The 19,993-nt window shown below is 46.2% G+C and overlaps 1 long non-coding RNA gene and 1 pseudogene across 1 annotated transcript; one reads left to right on the top strand and one right to left on the bottom strand.

Annotated features, from left to right (window-relative positions):
• The window catches only part of LOC138844108 (14-3-3 protein theta pseudogene), a 36,113-nt pseudogene extending 30,947 nt beyond the window's left edge, over positions 1-5,166 (top strand).
• LOC138844109 (uncharacterized) lies at positions 3,713-19,534 on the bottom strand. Its single transcript, XR_011379565.1, has 2 exons — positions 5,839-19,534; positions 3,713-5,335 (listed from the first exon to the last, which is right to left on the bottom strand). It is a non-coding gene; the product is annotated as an uncharacterized lncRNA (long non-coding RNA).
• Positions 19,535-19,993: the final 459 nt, after the last annotated feature.

Raw genomic sequence — 19,993 nt, 5'->3', positions numbered from 1 at the left:
AAGCTCCTGGCTCCTGGCTTCAGATGGGCGCAGGTCCGGCCATTGTGGCCAATTGGGGAGTGAACCATTGGATGGAAGACCTCTCTCTCTCTCTGCCTCTCCTCTCTCCGTGTAACTCTTTCAAATAAATAAATAAAATATTAAAAAGAAAAAAAAGACAGACAGACAGTTAGAGGGAGACACAGAAAGAGATCTTTCATCTGCTGGCCCACTCCCCAAATGACCACAACAGCCAGGGCTGGGCCAGACTGAAGCCAGGAGCCAGGAGCCAGGAGCTTCTAGGTTTTCCGCATGGGTGGCAGGAGTCCAAGCACTTGGACCATTCTTTGCTGCTTTCCCAGGCACATTAGCAGGCTGGTGGATTGCAACTGGAGCAGCTGAGACTTGAACTGGTGCCCATGTGGGATGCCAGCATCATTTGCCTGCTATGCCATAACACTGTCCCCTGGGTCATTTTTCAGTGACATCAGTAGCTGTAGGAGGGATGTCAGATCACTGCCAGCAGCTGGACCTTCCAGGCAAGCTTCCATTTCACACTACTAAAACGGGAGACAAATTGGAGTCTGCATCCCTGCTTTCCCCTGCTGTTGAGGATGTGTGAATTGGTACGGCTTCCCGAAAAGCAGGGGGACAGTAAGAATCAAGGCCTTTAGAATGTTCATGAGTAGTGTATTGGAAGCAGCCTGCATATCCAACAGTTAACGAATGATTGCTCAGGGTGGTACAGTATCAGGCAGCCAGGAAAATACTGAGAAGTATACTGACAAGACAAATGTGGAATCCAAAATACATCATGGTTTGATCTAAAAAAGGCAAAAACGCAGAAGAGATTAGCAGAATGTTGCTACCAAGATGTTAGTAATAGTTGCTCCTGGGTTAAGGTATATAGGATTTTTTTTTCCTTTTTATGCAGTTTGTGTTCTTTCAATTTTTTCCAATGCATATGTATTACTTTTTTTTTTTTTTTTTTTTTTTTTTTTTTTTTTTTTTTTGGTGACAGGCAGAGTGGATAGTGAGTGAGAGACACAGAGAGAAAGGTCTTCCTTTTTGCCAATGGCCACCGCGGCTGGTGTGCTGCGGTCAGCGCACCGCGCCAATCCGAAGGCAGGAGCCAGGTGCTTCTTCTGGTCTCCCATGGGGTGCAGGGCCCAAGCACTTGGGCCATCCTCCACTGGCTTCCCGGGCTGTAGCAGAGAGCTGTCCTGGAAGAGGGGCAACTGGGAAAGAATCCGGCGCTCCAACCAGGACTAGAACCCGGTGTGCCAGCGCCGCTAGGTGGAGGATTAGCCTATTGAGTCGTGGCGCCGGCCCATATGTATTACTTTTAAAAATTAGAAAAAAGAAATAATTTTTACCTTCTCTCTGTCTCTCTCTGTATAATTCTGCCTCTCAAATAAATAAAACCTTTAAAAAATAAAAATAAAAAAGAAAGATTTTGTATTTGTACAGGGACAGCAGGATCTTGCTTTCAATTCACAGCCCTGGGGTCTATGACCAGGGTACACTTAAAAGGGAGTGTGGTAGAAATGACTGTTCTTAGAGAAAAAAAGTCCTGATGGGATGGACTCCTATTTCCTTAAAGATCCATGAGAAAAAATGCTGAGAACAAGCCTTAAGAAGGGATGTCATGACCCCTGGGGGAGAGGAGAGCACCTGCCAAGGAGGACTGTGGAGCTATGGATGGGGGGATTCTGTAGTTCCACCTCTACAGCTCCTCACTGTCCACCTCTTCTATAAATCCTGTTTACTCGCTGAAAGTACAGGAGTCACTGCATGTTTGTTCTTCAGACCCCTTCCCTTGCCTTTCTGGCTCATGAGTACTTCCAAAGGTCACAGGAAGTTCCCTTTCCTCCAGAGGAGCCCTCTGCCGACTCCCCCACCCTGGCCCACATCCATCCATTGCCTGTCACTCCCGGAACATGGCTCACACTGTGCCATGGTTGTCATGGGTTTTTCCCATTCTCTTCCACACCCCACAGGAAACATCTTTGGGCCTCGCATCTGTCGTTTTATCATCAGAGCTCAGCAAGGTCACAGTCCTGGAAGGCATTAAGGATTGAGGAATTATTGCTACTAACCAAGTGCTCATGCAGTACCCATCAGGCTTCTGAACAGCTCCACGGCGTACTTGCTGTGTGCTAAGCCCTGGACTAGATGCTTGGAATATATGATCCTATCTGATTTTCAGACCAGCTTTTTGTTTTTGTTTTGAAGGAACAGTGATAGAGAAGAGGAAGAGGGAGGGAGGTAGAGAGATACAGAGAGAATCTTTCATTTACTGCTTCAATCCCAAATGCAAGAGTTGAAGCTGGTGCAGGCTGAAGCCAGGAGCCCAGAGCTCTCTCTGGGTCTCCCATATGGGTGGCAGGGGCCCAAATACTAGGCCATCTTCCGCTACCTTCCCAGACATATTAGAAGGGAACTGGATGGGAAGTGGAGCTGCTGAGACTTAACAAGCACTCTTAACAGCATGCTGGTGTCGTAGGCAGCAGCTTAGCTCACTGCACTACAATGCCAGCCCCAGAACAACCTTTTGGGATAGGTGTTATTATGTCTCCACTTTTACAGATTAGTAAACTGGGACTTGGGAAAAATTATTTGCTAAGGCTTCATAGCTTTAAAAAAAAACACCTGGAATTAAGCCCCAGGTCTTCAGTTCTAAATCCTACACCTTTTGCATTGTATCTCAGCCCAAAAAAGGTGGAGGCTTCCATTTTCAATGATACAATGGACTAAGTATTTAGAAACCCTCCTACTACAAAACACCTAAAGTTGATAGACAGATATTCAAAGTTTTCTTTTGAATGAAAGTCTGATATTGTAAGAAAGTAAAGGATGTATCCAAGGGCCAGGCGGAAAGCAGGTGTGAATCCAGGGACTATAAACAACAACCAGGGCTCTCACTGTCCTGAGGGCATCTGCTTTAAGGAAAGCCTCCCTGGATTCCCCCTGTGGCTCTAAGCAATGGAGCTGACATGAAGATAATGTCTCCTCACACACCCCAGGACAATTTGTTTTATTCACATTCTAAGGAAGGTAGACTTGGAGCCACTTGTCTCCTCCTCTAATTCCCTCTACTCCCAGGCCATCTACTCACCCAAGCCATCTGTTCCCACTCAGTGGGAGATAAAATCTTTCTCCAGAATAGCCAAATGCTTACATTCCAGGATGGGGGCCTTCCCTTTCTTTCTCAAAAGAGGATTTGCTTACATTCCATAATCAAAGTGTGCTTTCTCTTCTCCTCTTTTCCTCCCTCCCTCTCTTCCTCTCACCTTTCAATCTTCTTTGCTGCACAGAGGGGAAATAGGATGAATGTGCCAGCTCCTATCCTCTCCAGTTAGTGCCAGCTCCTATCCTCTCCAGTAGTGCAGATACCTATCCCCTCCATAAACACGTTGTACCTGCCCTCACCACGTTGTTCCATGGGGAACTGGGTGCAAGGAATGTGTGCTATAATATTACTGTAGCCACTATTACTGTGAGAAGACTCTTGGAGCTGAGAGAAGCTCCAGCTGACAACCATCAAGCAAATGGAACTTTAATCCTAGAATTGCAAGAAACCATATTCTGCCCACAACCATGCAAGTTTCGAAGAAGGTCCCAGGCTAGTGAAAGAAACACAGATCAAACAAACATTGGTTGCAGCCTTGTGATAACACCCATTAGAGGACCTGCCCTCTCTGTGCCTGGACTCCTGACCCATAGGATCTGTGAAATAATAAATGTGTGTTAAGTCACCCCAGCAATGCTTCTAGCAATGACTGAGTATGGCAAGGATGTTAGTTTGGATCTATTATTTTTGGTTGACTTTGGCTCAAGAAGTCATAGCAGCCATGCTGAACTTTGTACTGCACAGCAGTCTACAAGGCTTCTCCCTTCCCTTCCCTTCGTTCACCTCCTGTGGGGAACCCTTTTCCTTCCTAGGGCCGTTGGGATATTTATTACATCACTTGGGGGCCATACAAAATTATCAACTTAAAAATTAGTCTGGGGGACTCGCATCATGGCCGCCAAGATGTGAAGCCCTCATGGAGGCCCTCGTCCCAACCCACTCGTGCACGGCAACCGCCATGGAGAAGACGGAGCTGATCCAGGTCAAACTGGCCGAGCAGGCTGAGCGCTACAATGACATGGCCACCTTCGTGAAGGCCGTGATGGAGCAGGACACTGAGCTGTCCAATGAGGAGCGCAATCTGCGCTCAGTGGCCTACAAGAACATGGTTGGGGGCCTTCTTGAGCCGGTCCGCCGGGTCCGCCGGGAGGGTCATCTCGAGCTTCCTGCAGAAGACCCATACCTCCGACAAGAAACTGCAGCTCAGCAAGGACTACCGGGAGAAGGTGGAGTCGGAGCTGCGGTCCATCTGCACCTCGGTGCTGCAGTTGTTGGAGAAGTATTTGATAGCCAATGCAACTAATCCAGAGAGTAAGGTCTTCTATCTGAAAATGAAGGGAGATTACTTCGGGTACCTTGCTGAAGTTGCATGTGGTGATGATCAAAAACAAACGATAGATAATTCCCATGGAGCTTACCAAGAGGCATTTGTTATGAGCAAGAAAGAGATGCAACCCACACACCCAATCTGCCTGGGGCTGGCTCTGGACATTTCTGTATTTTACTATGGGATCCTTAATAACCCAGAGCTTGCCTGCACAATGACTTAAACAGCTTTTGATGAGGCCATTGCAGAACTCGACACACTTAATGAAGACTCCTACAAAGAGAGCACCCTCATGCAGTTGCTTAGAGACAATTTAACATTATGGACATCAGACAGAGCAGCAGAGGGGCGGAAAACTAAATGGACACAGGGCATCATCCTCCTTCCCTTCAAAAAACCTTTTTACACATCTCCATTCCTTCCTCCACTTGGACTTCCTATAGCAGAGAAGCCTGCTCATGTGTAGGAAGGCAGCTGTTTATAGTCCTTTCACACTGCAACTTTAGGAAAACTCCATTCCTTGGTCTGTGTCTGTCTTGGCCTTCCTCGTGTGCAGTTACTGCTGTAGAAAAGTATTAATAGCTTCATTTCATGTAAACATAAGTAACTTCCAAACACTTACATAGAGGACTAAAAATGTATCTGGTATTTAAGTAATCTGAACCAGCTGCAACTGAGTGTGTTTTGTATTACTGTGAAGATATGAAAATGTAGTTAATTACAATTCAAAGGATGTTCTGCATAACTTCTTAATTTCTACATTCCCTCCATTATTCTTCTTCAGGGGTTTCCTTTCAGTGAGCAGCTTTCCCATGCTCTTCATGTATTCCTTCTTTTTTTATGTTTTTAAAAGATTTTTTGAGCCGGCGCTGTGGCTCAATAGGCTAATCCTCCACCTTGCGGCGCCGGCACACCGGGTTCTAGTCCCGGTTGGGGCGCCGGATTCTGTCCCGGTTGCCCCTCTTCCAGGCCAGCTCTCTGCTATGGCCAGGGAGTGCAGTGGAGGATGGCCCAGGTGCTTGGGCCCTGCACCCCATGGGAGACCAGGAAAAGCACCTGGATCCTGGCTCCTGCCAAGATCAGCGCGGTGCGCCGGCTGCAGCGGCGGCCATTGGAGGGTGAACCAGCGGCAAAGGAAGACCTTTCTCTCTCTGTCTCTCTCTCACTGTCCACTCTGCCTGTCCAAAAAAAAAAAAAAAAAAAAAGATTTTTTATTTATTTATTTGACAGGTAGAGTTACACACAGTGAGAGATACAGTAAGAAAGGTCTTCCTTCTGTTGGTTCACTCCCCAAATGGCTGCCATGGCTGAAGCTACGTCCATCCGAAGCCAGGAGCCAGGTGCTTCTTCCTGGTCTCCCATGCAGGTGCAGGGCCCAAGCACTTGGGCCATCCTCCACTGCTTTCCCACTCACAGCAGAGAGCTGTATTGCAAGAGGAGCAACCAGGACTAGAACCCAGTGCTCATATGGGATAACGGCACCACAGGTGAAGGATTAGCCAAGTGCGCCACGGTGCTAGCCCCCATGTATTCCTTCTTAGTAGGAATCGGTAAGAATTAGATTGAGTAGAAAAGCACTTGACAGTTCTGGGCTGGGGGTCACAAATTAGAATGCCTCCTGCATCAGATCACAGAGGACACGGATAGATGACAACAGGGAGTTTTCTTATTTACTTTTTGTTTGCTGCTGTTTGAGTTGACAATTTCCCTCCCAATAAAAATTCTCTTGCACCTCCTGCCTTTGTAGTTCTGGTATTCACTTTACTATGTAATAGAAGTAGCATGTTGCTGCCAGAATACAAGCATTGCTTTGGCAAATTAAAGTGCATATCATTTCTGAACACACTAGCAAGGGAAGCTAAAGAGCGCCAGTCCACGTCCAAACTTCAGTACTTTTCCATGCAGATCTGTGCACAGGTGAGGAGGTGACCAATTTGTCTAGTGATTGTTGCTTAGAGAGTGGGACCACTATTTTGTGTTGCTAATCACTGACTGTAGTCCCAAAAAAGCCTTGTGAAAATGTTATGCCCTATGTAACAACAGAACATAAAGTTACATTTTATAAACCAAAAAAAAAAAAAAAAAAAAAAAAAAAAAAGTCTGGGACCAGTGCCGTGCCATAGCGGGTAAAGCCTCTGCCTGCAGTGTAGGCATCCCATATGGATGGACACCAGTTCAAGTCCTGGCTGTTCCATTTGCAATCCAGCTCTCTGCTATGGCCTAGGAAAGCAGTGAAAGATGGCCCAAGTGCTTGGGCCCCTTTGGGATGGAAGACCTCTTCATCTGCCTCTGCCTCTCTATAACTCTGCCTTTCAAATAAATAAAAAATAAATATTTAAAGATTTTTTATTTATTTTTAAGGGAGAGGCATAGAGAGAGTGAGACACAGAGAGACAGAGATCTCCCATTTTCTAGTTCACTCCCTAATTGAGTGGGGAACATGTGGCTCACGGGCCATATAAAGCCATGTAATCATTTGGTCTAGTCTGACCAAACCAACCGTAGGTGGGACTTAAAATTCAATAAATCTATAGCAGATTATTATTTTTAAAGATTTATTATTTATTTGAAAGGCAGAGTTACATAGAGAAGAGGAAAGACAGAGAAAGAAGGGGAGAGAGATCCTCCATCCAGTAATTCACTCTCCAGATGGCCGTAATGGCCAGGACTGGGCCAGGCCAAAGCCAGGAGCCAGGAGTTTCTTCCAGGTCTCCCACGTGGGTGCAGGGGCTCAAGCGCTTGGGCCATCTTTTCCTGCTTTCCCAAGTGCATTAGCAGGGAGCTGGATTGGAAGTATAGCAGCCAGGTCTTGAATCAGTCCCCATATGGGATACCTGCATTAAAGGTGGAGGTTTCGTGGCTCAATAGGCTAATCCTCCGCCTTGCAGTGCCGGCACACCGGATTCTGTCCTGGTTGCCCCTCTTCCAGTCCAGCTCTCTGCTGTGGCCAGGGAGTGCAGTGGAAGATGGCCCAAGTCCTTGGCCCCTGCACCCCATGGGAGACCAGGATAAGCACCTGGCTCCTGCCTTTGGATCAGCGCGGTGCACCAGAGTGGGTGAACCAATGGTAAAGGAAGACCTTTCTCTCTGTCTCTCTCTCTCTGCCCACTCTGCCTGTCAAAAAAAAAAAAAAAAAAAAAAAAAAAAAAAAAAAAAAAGGTGGAGGTTTAACCTGCTGCGCCACAACACCAGCCACAGCAGACTAATTTTTTTTTTTTAGCAGACTAATTTTTAAAAGACTTGTTTATTATTTATTTGAAAGGCAGAGTTGCAGAGGCAGAGAGAGAGAGAGAGAGAGAGAGAGTCTTCTATCTGCTGGTACACTCCCCAAATGGCTGCAATAATGGCCAGAGCTGGGCCAATCCGAAGCCAGGAGTTTTTTCTGGGTCTCCCATGAGGGTCCAGGAGCCCAAAGACTTGGGCCATCTTCCATTACTTCCCAGGCCATAGCAGAGATCTGGATCAGAAGTAGAGCAGCTGGGACTCGAAACAGCCCTCATATGGGATGCCGGCACTACAGGCAGCAGCTTTACCCGCTACATGATAGTGCTGGCCCCAAATAAAAAATTTAAAAGAAATAATTACACAGCCTGGGAAAAGCAGCAGAAGATAGCCCAAGTGTTTGGGGCCCCTGCCACCCACTGTGGGAGACCTGGATGAAGCTCCTAGCTTCAGCCTGGTCCAGCCCTGGCCATTGCAGCCATCTGAAGTATGAACTAGCAGTGGAAGATCTGTCTCCCTCTGACTCTGTAACTTTTCTAAATAAATAAGTCTTTCTGGCATCAGGGCATAGTGAGTTAAGCTACTGTCTGCAACACTGGCATCCCAAATGGGTGCCAGTTTGAGTCCCAACTGCTGCACTTCCAATCCAGCTCCCTGCTAATGGCCTGGGAAAAGCAGTGAAAGAAGACCAAGTGTTGGAGACCTAGAAGATCCTGGCTCTTGGCTCCAGCTGTTGTGGCCATCTGGGGATTGAGCCAGGTGATGGAAGATCTCTCTGTGTGTCTAATTCTGACTTTCAAATAATCTTAAAAAAAAAAAAGTGGTCTACAATGTGGCATCGTATGGATGCTGGTTCAAGACCTGGCTACTCCACTTCTGATACAGCTCTATGCTAATGTGCCTGGGAAAGCAACAGAAAAAGGCCTAAGTGCTTAGGCCCCTGCATCCCTGTGGATGACCCAAATGAAGCTCCTGGCTTTGGCCTGGCCAGGCCCAGCCTTTGCAGCCATTTGGGGAGTGAAGTGGCAGACGAAGATAACCTGTTTTTAACTCTGCCTTTCAAATAAAATAAATAAAACTTAAAAAAAAAAAACAAAAACTGAGAGGCTGGTGTTATGGCACAGCAAGTTAAGCTACCACTTGTAATTGGTATCCCACATCAGAGTGCTGGTTGAAATCCTGGCTACTAAGCACTTTGAATCCAGCTTCTGCTAATGTTCCTAGGAAGGCAGTGGATAATGGCCCAAGTACTCTGGCTCCTACTGCCTTTGAGTAAGACCAGAATGGAGTTCTAGGCTCCTGGTTTTAGCCTGGCCCACTCCTGGCTATTGTGGCCATTTGAGGAGTGAAACAGTGGATGGAAGATTTCCCTCTGTCTGTCTCTCCTTCTCTACGTGTCACTCTACCTTTCAAACAAATAAATAAATCTTCTTAAAAACTGACACTCAGTTCAGTTATTGGTAAACTTGTATATATGTTTGGAACTGGGGAATATAAATATACTAATTCAGTTCTAAATTTTATGAAATCTAAATACAGATCAAATGTTTTACATGAATATTTAGTGTCTAAATTGTGTTCCAACTATAAAATACACACTGGATTTCAAAGATATAGGAAAAGAAAAAGAATATAAGGCCGACTCTGCAGCTCACTTGGCTAATCCTCCACCTGCGGCACCAGTACCCTGGGTTTTAGTCTCGGTTGGGGCGCCAGATTCTGTCCTGGTGGCTCCTCTTCCTGTCCAGCTCTCTGCTGTGGCCTGGGAAGGCAGTGGAGGATGGCTCAAGTGCTTGGGCCCTGCACCCACATGGGAGACCAGGAGGAAGCACCTGGCTCCTGGCTTCAGATTGGCGCAGCATGCCAGCTGTAGAAGCCATATGGGGGGTGAAACAACAGAAGAAAGACTTTTCTCTCTGTCTCTCTCTCACTGTCTAACTCTGCCTGTCAAAAAAAAAAAAAAAAAAAAAAAAAAAAGGAAAAGGAAAAGAATATAAGATATCTCAAAACTCAAAAGACTTTTTAAAAAAAAAATTATTTTTTTATTTGAAGGGTAGAGTTACAGAGAGGCAGAGAGAGAAAGAGAGGTCTTTCATCCGCTGATTCACTCCCCAGATGGCCAAAATGGCCAGAGCTGCGCCAATCCAAAGCCGTGGGCCAGGAGCTTCCTCTGGATCTCCCACGTGGGTGCAGGGGCCCAAAGACTTCAGTCTTCTTCTACTGCTTTCCCAGGCCATAGCAGAGAGCTGAATCAGAATTGGAGCAGCCAAGACTGGAACAGGCGCCTATATGGGATAATGTCACTGCAAGCAGTGACTTTACCTGCTATGCCACAGCACCGGCCCCTCAAAAGTTTTTAGATTATGAGGATAAATAAGTGAAAAAATGGAATTGAACAAGTTTAGTTTGATATAAACATTACTGAAATTCATGCAGTGTTCTCATACTACATATTTTCCATGAATGCTTTGAAGACCCCTTGTATATATGAAAATTATATTTTAGGTATATTGAGTTTAATAAAACATTGTAGCGATTAATTTAACCCATTTAAATTTTTATTATTTTTAAATATTTATTTATTTGAAAGGCAGTATTACAGAGAGAGAGGTTGAGACAGAAAGAATCTTCCATCTGCTGGTTTACTGCCCAGTGCTGCCAATGGCCAGGACTGGGCCAAGCGGAAGTCAAGAGCTAGGAGCTTCATCTGAGTCTCCCACATGGGTGGCAGGGGCCCAAGCAATTGGGCCATCTTCTGCATTCACAGGCACATAACCAAGGAACTGGATTGGAAGTGGAGCAGCCAGGACTTGAACTGGAACCCATGTGGGACATCAGCACTGCAAGCAGCAGCTTAACCACTATACCACAACACTGGACCCTATTTTTAATTTTTAAAATATGGTTACTAGAAAACTCTAACTTTCATATATGAGTTATATTTCTATTGTGTGGCACTGAGCTATACTACTAAAGTGTAAGATGCTGAGATACACAAGTTTGGACACTGTGATATGACAGACCTCAAAAAGTAGAACATGGAGCCAGTTTTGTTGTGTGGAGGGTTAAGTTCCTGTTTTGGGATGCCAGCATCCATCCCGTATCAGAATGCCAGTTTGAGTCCCAGCTACTCCACTTCTGATCTAGCTTCCTTGCTAATACATCTGGGTGACAACAGATGACAGCTCAAGAACTTGGGTCCCTGCCATCCACAAAGGAGATTCGGATAGAGTGAAGTACATGAATGTTTTTATTTATTTATTTATTTATTTATTGACAGGCAGAGTGGGCAGTGAGAGAAAGACAGAGAAAAAGGTCTTCCTTTTCCGTTGGTTCACCCTCCAGTGGCCGCTGCGGCTGGCGCGTTGCGGCCGGCGCACGCACTGATCCAAAGCCAGGAGCCAGGTGCTTCCTCCTGGGCTCCCATGCGGGTGCAGGGCCCAAGCACTTGGGCCATCCTCCACTGCTTTCCCAGGCCACAGCAGAGAGCTGGACAGGAAGAGGAGCAACCGGGACAGAATCCGGTGCCCCAACCGGGACTAGAACCCGGGGTGCTGGCAGAGGATTAGCCTAGTGAGCTGCGGCGCCAGCCATGAATGTTTTTAAAAACTAAGCATAGATGGCTTACATTTTAGAGGGATGTCTACACTTCTTGCAAGACAGGGCCACAAAGCCCAAGACACTCTTGAAGAGAGGCCTTTTGCCTTCTAACTCCAACCAGAGGAGGTAATATAGTATATACTATACTATATAGTAATATATAATATATATAATATACTACATATTATATATAGCTGGCCTTATATATATAAAATAAATATAATTTATTAGAGGTAGAGTTACAGACAGTTAGAGGGAGAGACAGAGAGAAAGGTCCTCTGTTGTTGGTTCACTCCCTAGATGGCCACAATGGCTGGAGCTGCACCGATCCAAAGCCAGGAGCCAGAAGCTTCTTCCAGGTTTCCCACACGGGTGCAGGGGCCCAAGGACTTGGGCCATCTTCTACTGCTTTCCCAGCCCACAGCAGATAGCTGGATTGGAAGAGGAGCAGCTGGGACTGGAACCGGCACCCACACGGGATGCCAGCACCGCAGGTGGAAAATTAACCTACTGCACCATGGTGCTGGCTCCCCCACCCCCACCCCACCCAGAGGATATTCATAGAACCCAAGCTAGCCCTGTCTTCAGCTATATCTCCAGAACCCCTGGGCTGACAGTTCTGACAGCTGAGGTCATGCTCTGCTTCTTGTCTTGGTTCAGGCTGTGGTAGTGGAAGAAGCCAGAGCAGCCTGGTAAGGAAGCTCTGCAGGGCCCTTATTCTTATTAAAACCAGGAAGGAACGTGATTAGGACCACCAAGTCCTTAATTACAGGATCACAGACTGTGGAGCAGCACGAGGCCGATCAGCATGTCAGCTCTTTCACAAATGAGGAAGCAGGCTCAGTGTGGCTGTGGGTCAGAATCTGAAACTCAGTTTCCCGAGGCCCCTGATTCCCCACCACCTAGCCATGTGTGTCCCGTCTCTGGTACCAGCACCAGCTGCAACTCCTTCCAGGGCTGGACCCCACTTCTCTGGCAGCTGGCCTGGGATGGGCAGCATCTGCGGCAGAGAGAAGGGACTTGCGTGGCATCCCTCCGTGAGCCCATTCTCTACCTGCTGCAGGGCACGAGGGAGGATCCCCCGGTGCTTGTAATTCTTAGCTGCCCCCGTCATGGTGTATGTCTTGCCAGCTCCTGTCTGCCTGTAACACATGATTGTGCCTGCAAACATTTCCAAACATGTCTCAATGACACCCAGGAAAACAGATCCAAGGACAGTTTTCCCATCCTCCAGCATGCCTGGGACCAGCGAGGACCTGTGGTGTGAAGGAAACCAATGTAAGTAGCCAAACACATCAGGGATTCCAACATGCAGGAGGATGGGTAGACAAGGAACAGTGATGTTAACTGGTTAGAGCAGACATCTTCCCAGACTCTAAGGTCTACAAAATGCACTAATATCCCCCTCACCAAGAGATGTTCTGGCCTCAGGATTTCTGGGGAGAACATGGAATCTCAGGGAACAGAGGAACTGAAAAAAATTTTTTTTCCTAAGGAGGTGAGGGAGATATGGAGCATTAGCCCTTTTCTAGCAAGGCCATGAGCTGCCAGGGTTTCAGGGCCGCAGGAGGCATCAACTCTTCCAAGAAGGCAAAAAAAGGGCTTTCAAAACCTCAAGAAGAGAGTAGGAAGGGCATTTCCTGCCAATAGTGAGAATTATTGGGCCGGCGCCGTGGCTCACTTGGCTAATCCTCCGCCTGTGGCACCGGCATTCCATATCGGCACCGGGTTCTAGTCCTGGTTGCTCCTCTTCCAGTCCAGCTCTCTGCTGTGGCCCGGGAAGGCAGTGGAGGATGGCCCAAGTGCTTGGACCCTGCACCCGCATGGGAGACCAGGAGGAAGCACCTGGCTCCTGGCTTCGGATCGGCACAGCGCACCAGCCTCAGTGGCCATTTTGGGGGTGAACCAACGGAAAAAGGAAGACCTTTCTCTCTGTCTCTCACTCTCACTGTCTAACTCTATCTGTCAAATAAAAAAAAAAAAAAAAAAAAAAAAAAAAAAGAGAGAGAGAGAGAGAATTATCTGTAGACTCCAAGTTCCGCAGGACCAAATGGGGCTCTGGCTTGGTCTCACGCCATTTCCAGAAATGGATCACCACGATCCATCCACCCTGTGCAGACTTCCATGTGCACTTCTCACACCTTTAGGTCTACTACCCTCATTGAGCTCTGGAACCAAGCAGTCACCCTGGGGCCCACCTGTTCTTCTGCTCGGCTTGGGCAGCCTGAGCCAGACCCATCCCAAAGGCTGCCTCTGGGCACTTACACAGCAGACCCGCTGGGGCAACCTGGGCTATGGAAGTCACATTTGCTGTTGTCACACACATGCTCCAGTTCTGACTGGTAGCAGGTTTGATATGAGGTGGCCCTAACTTAGCATCTGAGTTGCAGCCAGAAACCATTACCCAAAAAACTGAGCAGGAAGGAATCTTCACTTCAGCTGAGACTCAGAACCTTCCTGGGCCTTAGTTCTTCCTCATAGGCGTATCCCATCAGAACATCAAGAAAACCAATGAGAACATCCTTGGGTCAGTGGAACTACACTATTTATCTATCACATGCGGGAAAAATTAATGCTGAGTATCCATACTCAACATTGTAGTTAGTAGCCATCAGATGGCAAAATCAACAAACTGATACATTCTTTTTGAGGATTTCTAACCTTCTTAGTACTCTGAAAGTTTAACAGTAATCAACTAAAGACATCTGTACTATAACCTAACCCTGGGAAGATTATATAATGATAGATTTGATCGCCAAAAAGGTTTTTTTTTTTTTTCACTTTTAGTTTATTGATTTTATTTGAGAGGTGGATGGAGAGACAGAGAGAGAGAGAGACAGAGAGAGAGAGAGGGAGAGAATCTCCCAGCCACTGGTTTGTTTCCCAAATGCTTGCAACATCTGAGACTGGGCCAGGCTAAGCTAAGAGTCAGGAACTCAATCCAGGTCTCCCATGTGGTGGCAGGGACCCAAGTACTAGACCATTCTAGACTAGTGGAGCTGGGACTCAAACCCAGGCATTACCATATGGAATGTGGTCATCCCAAGCATCACCCTAAAGGTCAAACATGCACAAGAAGATTTATAACTGCATAAAAATTCAATTTTTATGTGTCAGATACAAGTGAAAGTAAACTTATTAACTTACCAAAGGTTAAAATGTTAAAAGACAAAGATGGGAGCCTAATGAATTTCCTCATTAACAGCATCATGCCGGAGTGGTTTGGACTGGATGGACTCCAGGGTCCATCTGAACTTTCACTAATTCTGTCTCAGTCCTTAGCGACTATTTGGAAACAAGGTCCCACTGTGGAGGCGGGATGGGGAGAGGCCCAGGCAGGTGGAGGCAAACATGCAGCACTCCCCTTGCTGTCATCTCCAAAGGTGATCATTTCATGAGCAAAGTCATCAGTGGGTTTGACACAGATGTACGCATGAACTTTTATCTTGGTATCCATAACAGCTAGAGAGAACAATGACATTTTCAGTGGTCACCATGAAAACACCATGAAGATGAGAAAGGGCGACATGCAGTCCTTGTTCTCCCTCGCCGACAGCATCTTCCTTCCCACCCTCAGCACCTCGGTGCTCTCATGGGACACTGCTCAACAAGTACCTGGACTTCCTGCATCACAGGCCGCCTCACCCTGTGTTACCAGTGACCTCAGGAGACCAAAGTAACAAAACAAAAAGAACTTTCCTTAGTGGCTTAACCTTAGAAGTTTTTTTTTTTTTTAAATGATTTATTTGCTCATTAGAAAGTCAGAATTACACAGAGAAGGAGAGGCAGAAAGAGAGAGGGGTCTTCTACCCGCTGGTTCACTCCCCATTTGGCCGCAAAGGTCGGAGCTGCACCAATCTGAAGCCAAGAGCCAGGGTCTTTTTTTGGGTCTCCTATATGGGTGCAGGGGCCCAAGGACCTGGGCCATCTTCCACTGCTTTCTTAGGCCATAGCACAGAACTGGATTGGAAGTGGAGCAGCTGGGACTCGAACCAGCACCCATATGGGATGCCGGCGGCACTGCAGGCCACAGCACTAGCTCCTAGATGTTGTTTCTAGAAATGTTCTGCCTGTAACATGAGTCCAATTATGCTTTGCCTCATTATATTTTCTCCTAAAATACCATGACCTACATTAAAACTAATTTTATTTTCTTCATTAACGTACATTGCTTCAGATGCAGAATCCCCTCCTCCAGCTTCACTAGACTAACTGGGTCAGAAGTAGACTCCTGTGGTGCCAGCATCGCTGCTGCTTGCACAGGAGTCCTGGCTGCTCTGTTTCTAATCCAGCTCCCTGCTAATGCACCTGGGAAAGCAGCAAATGATGGTCCAACATTTTGGGCCCCTGCCACTCATGTGGGAGACCCGAATGAAGCTCCTGGCTCTGGTCTGGCCCAGCCCTAGCCACTGCAGCCATTTGGAGAGTGAATCAGTGGATGCAAGATCTCTGACTTTTAAATAAATAAACATATATTTTAAAAGAAGCCTTTGTAGCATATTTAATCTAGTCCACAAACATTCTTTCTTTTCTTACTCCACTGAGAGAAAAAAAGCATAGGCAGTTCCCTACTTCTTTTCCTAAAACCTTACTATAGTTCCATCACTTTTTTCGGTTAGTCACAAATATATCTGTCTTCTTTCATTTATACTATCATAAGTAATTACCATGAGTACAAGATAATCAATGCTGAAACAATACTGAGTGTGGACTCAGGGAACAGGATGAAAACTTACAGACAGAAGTAATAAGGAAGCAGGTCTTTTTCTTTTTGAAAAATTTTTATTTACTTGAGAGAGAGACACAGAGAGCTCCCATCTGCTTGTTCACTCGCCAAATGCCCTTAACAGTCAGGGCCTGATCAGGCCAAATCCAGGAGCCAGGAACTCCACCCAGGCCTCTCAGGTGGGTGGCAGGGACCCAATCACTTGAGCCATCACTGCTGCCTCTCAGGGTGCACATTAGCAAGAAAGCAGAATTGTGAGTGGAGCTAGGACTGGAACCTGGGCCAACCACCAGGCCAAATGCCCACCCTGGGAGGCAGATTTAGGAAAAGATCTTCTCAAGGTAAGGACCACAAACACCATGAACAGTCAGGTAAAATCAAGAAGTGATGCTACAAAAGGAATTAGTGCATTGAATGCAAGATACCTTGATCCCTAAGGTCTTGTCCAACTACAATATGCCGTAAAAACTATGGAAGTCAAATTGTGCAACTCTCTAAATGGTAACTGATAAATCTCTTATTTATTGGATATTAGTACCATTGGTTAAATCATATCAGGTCCTATCCTGGAGTGCCTAAATGAAAATATTTAATGTTAGTGAATTTTGGTTCAATAAGTAACATACAGTGGTGAAGCAAAGAGAGTTACTAAATAGAGGTAATAACTGAAGTACTTTTTATTGCTTTAAGGACTTAAAACTTAATCAGCTCTTCAGGTGCCTCATTAGATACAGTGAGGACAAGGGATTACATATCAATCCTAAGAGCTCTAAGGAAAGCTAAGCAAATGCCCTTCTGTAATCATCAGAAATTGTGTTAAATCTGCTTAAATAACACTAGCAGACAAAACAGAAGTCTAAAAAATGTCATTACCTAAAACCATTGGGAGAAATGAACATAATATATTTTTAAATTATTTTAAGATGGAACATTTCTACTTTTACATGTAAACATTTTTCTAAGATCAATCTAATAGTTATTTCCTTTGTAAAAATTTGAACAATATCATCATACAGTTTATGATTACTCAGTCCCTGAGACTGAGATCTCAAATATAGTAATTTCCCTTTCACAGAGCCATGAATATACAGTATTAAAACCTGTTTAGAGGCCAGCGCCGTGGCTCACTTGGCTAATCCTCCTCCTGCAGCGCCGGCACCCCGGGTTCTAGTCCCAGTTGGGGCGCCGGATTCTGTCCCGGTTGCTCCTCTTCCAGGCCAGCTCTCTGCTGTGGCCAGGGAGTGCAGTGGAGGATGGCCCAAGTGCTTGGGCCCTGCACCCCATGGGAGACCAGGAGAAGCACCTGGCTCCTGGCTTCAGATCGGCTCAGTGTGCTGGCTGTAGCAGCCACTTGGGGGGTGAGCCAATGGAAGGAAGACCTTTCTCTCTGTCTCTCACTCTCACTGTCTAACTATGCCTGTCAAAAAAAAAAAAAAAAAAATTTAGAGATGGGAGAGGAAGTAGGAGATGGGATGGTTTGCGGGTGGGAGGGAGGTTATGGGGGGAAAAACCACTATAATCCAAAAGTTGTACTTTCCAAATTTAAATTAAATTAAAAAAAAAAACTATTTAGAATTAATACTTCATAATACACAAAACAGAATTTGAATTGAGAAAAGGTCCAAGAAAATACACTCCTCTTAATTTCTCCTCAGGTTCTACAAATTTTTATTTTTTTAAAGATTTATTTATTTATTTATTTGAAAGGCAGAGTTACAGAGAGAAAGAGAGATCTGCCATCTGTTGGTTCATTCCCCAGATGGCCACAATGGCTGCAGCTGGGCTGATTCCATGCCAGGAGCCAGGAGTTTCTTCCAAGTCTCCCATGTGGGTATAGGGATACAAGTACTTGGGCCATCCTCTGCTGATTCCCCAGGCCATAGCAGAGAGCTGGATCAGAAATAGAGCAGCCGGGACTTGAACCAGCGACCATATGGGATGCTGGCACACGTGGTGGCTTCACCTGCTAAGCCACAGCACCAGCTCCAGGGTTATATCAGTTTAATAATAAATGAGACATTTACCTCTAAACCTGTACTTTCATAGTGGAGGACAAAGTTGAGGCCATAAGAACTCCTAGAAATATGTCTGAAAAAGACAACCATCAAGCCGGCGCCGTGGCTCAATAGGCTAATCCTCCACCTTGCGGCGCCGGCAAACCGGGTTCTAGTCCCGGTTGGGGCGCCGGATTCTGTCCCGGTTGCCCCTCTTCCAGGCCAGCTCTCTGCTATGGCCAGGGAGTGCAGTGGAGGATGGCCCAGGTGCTTGGGCCCTGCACCCCATGGGAGACCAGGAAAAGCACCTGGCTCCTGGCTCCTGCCAGGATCAGCGCGGTGCGCCGGCTGCAGCGGCGGCCATTGGAGGGTGAACCAGCGGCAAAAGGAAGACCTTTCTCTCTCTGTCTCTCTCTCTCACTGTCCACTCTGCCTGTCAAAAAAAAAAAAAAAAAAAAAAAAAAAAAAAAAGACAACCATCAAAGCAATGTGCTGAATTTTTGAAAAGTTAGGGATACACATGGCATATAAAGATGACAGTTTCAATCTTCAAACCAGAGTATATGGGTAGACATTTGGTTTAGTGGTTAAAACACCAGCACCGGCCGGCACCGCAGCTCAATAGGCTAATCCTCTGCCTGCGGCGCCGGCACCCCGGGTTCTAATCCTGGTCAGGGCGCCGGATTCTGTCCCGGTTGCCCCTCTTCCAGGCCAGCTCTTTGCTGTGGCCCAGGAGTGCAGTGGAGGATGGCCCAAGTCCTTGGGCCCTGCATCCCATGGGAGACCAGGAGAAGCACCTGGCTCCTACCTTAGGATCAGCGCAGTGCTCGGCTGCAGTGCGCCGGCCACAGCGGCCACTGGAAGGTGAACCAACAGAAATGGAAGACCCTTCTCTCTGTCTCTCTCTCTCTCACTGTCCACTCTTCAAAAAATAAATAAATAAATAAATAAATAAAAATAAAAAACCACCAGCACCCCATATCAGAGTTCCTGGGCTTGATTTCCAGCTCTGGCTCCTGACTCCCACCTCCTGCTAATGCAAACCCTGGGAGTCAGTGACAATGGTTCAAGTAAAAGGGCTTCTACCTCATGTGGCACGCCTGAACCTGGATACCAGCTTCAGCCAAGGGAAGGTTACAGACATTTGGGGAATAAACTAGCAGATGAGATTGCTCCCTCTCTCTTGCCAATCTCTCCCTCTCAAAAAAAAAAAAAAAAAAGGTATGTTAAAGAACAAATGGTAACATTTTACATGTAATTATCCAAGAAAGGTTCAATGTTACAAAACTGATTATAACAAAATTCAATGTTACAAAAGGTTAAATGCTAACCAAAATGATTCCATATTTTAAAATAGTAACATCCATGCTATTTGCAGATACAATTTATGGTAACCACTTCATTTCCTCTTATAACAATTATATCAATTACCATCAAGTGATGTTAAAAAGCAAGTCAGAGGGGCCAGCGCTGTGGTGCAATGTGCTGAAGTGCCAGCATCCCCTATGGGTGCTGGTTCTAGTCCTGCTGCTCCTCTTCCAATACAGCTCTCTGCTGTGGCCTGGGAAAGCAGTAGAAGCTGGCCCAAGTCCTTGGGCCCCTGCACCTACATGGGAGACCCAGAAGAAGCTCCTGGCTCCTGGCTTTGGATTGGCACAGCTCCAGCCGTTGCAGCCAATTGGGGAGTGAACCATCGGATGGAAGATCTCTCTCTCTCTGCCTCTCCTCTCTGTAACTCTGACTTTCAAATAAATAAATAAATCTTAAAAAAAAAAAAAAAGCAAGTCAGATACAGACCCTGCCCTTTCAGCTTACTGCTTCAATGATATGGACAAACTACAAGCTCTTCAGATGTCAAAGAGAGCAGGAACTTGTACTTACACATTTGCCCATTGTGGAGTGTGTACATACACCTTACATTTCGCAAGTTATTATTTCATGGGAGTCTTTTTTTAAAAATTTATTTGGCAGATACAGTTAGACAGTGAGAGAGAGACAGACAGAAAGGTCTT

Source organism: Oryctolagus cuniculus, chromosome 10 (genome assembly GCF_964237555.1).
Source record: "Oryctolagus cuniculus chromosome 10, mOryCun1.1, whole genome shotgun sequence".
Classification (NCBI taxonomy): Eukaryota; Metazoa; Chordata; class Mammalia; order Lagomorpha; family Leporidae; genus Oryctolagus; species Oryctolagus cuniculus.
This window is presented reverse-complemented; position numbering and strand designations above follow the sequence as displayed.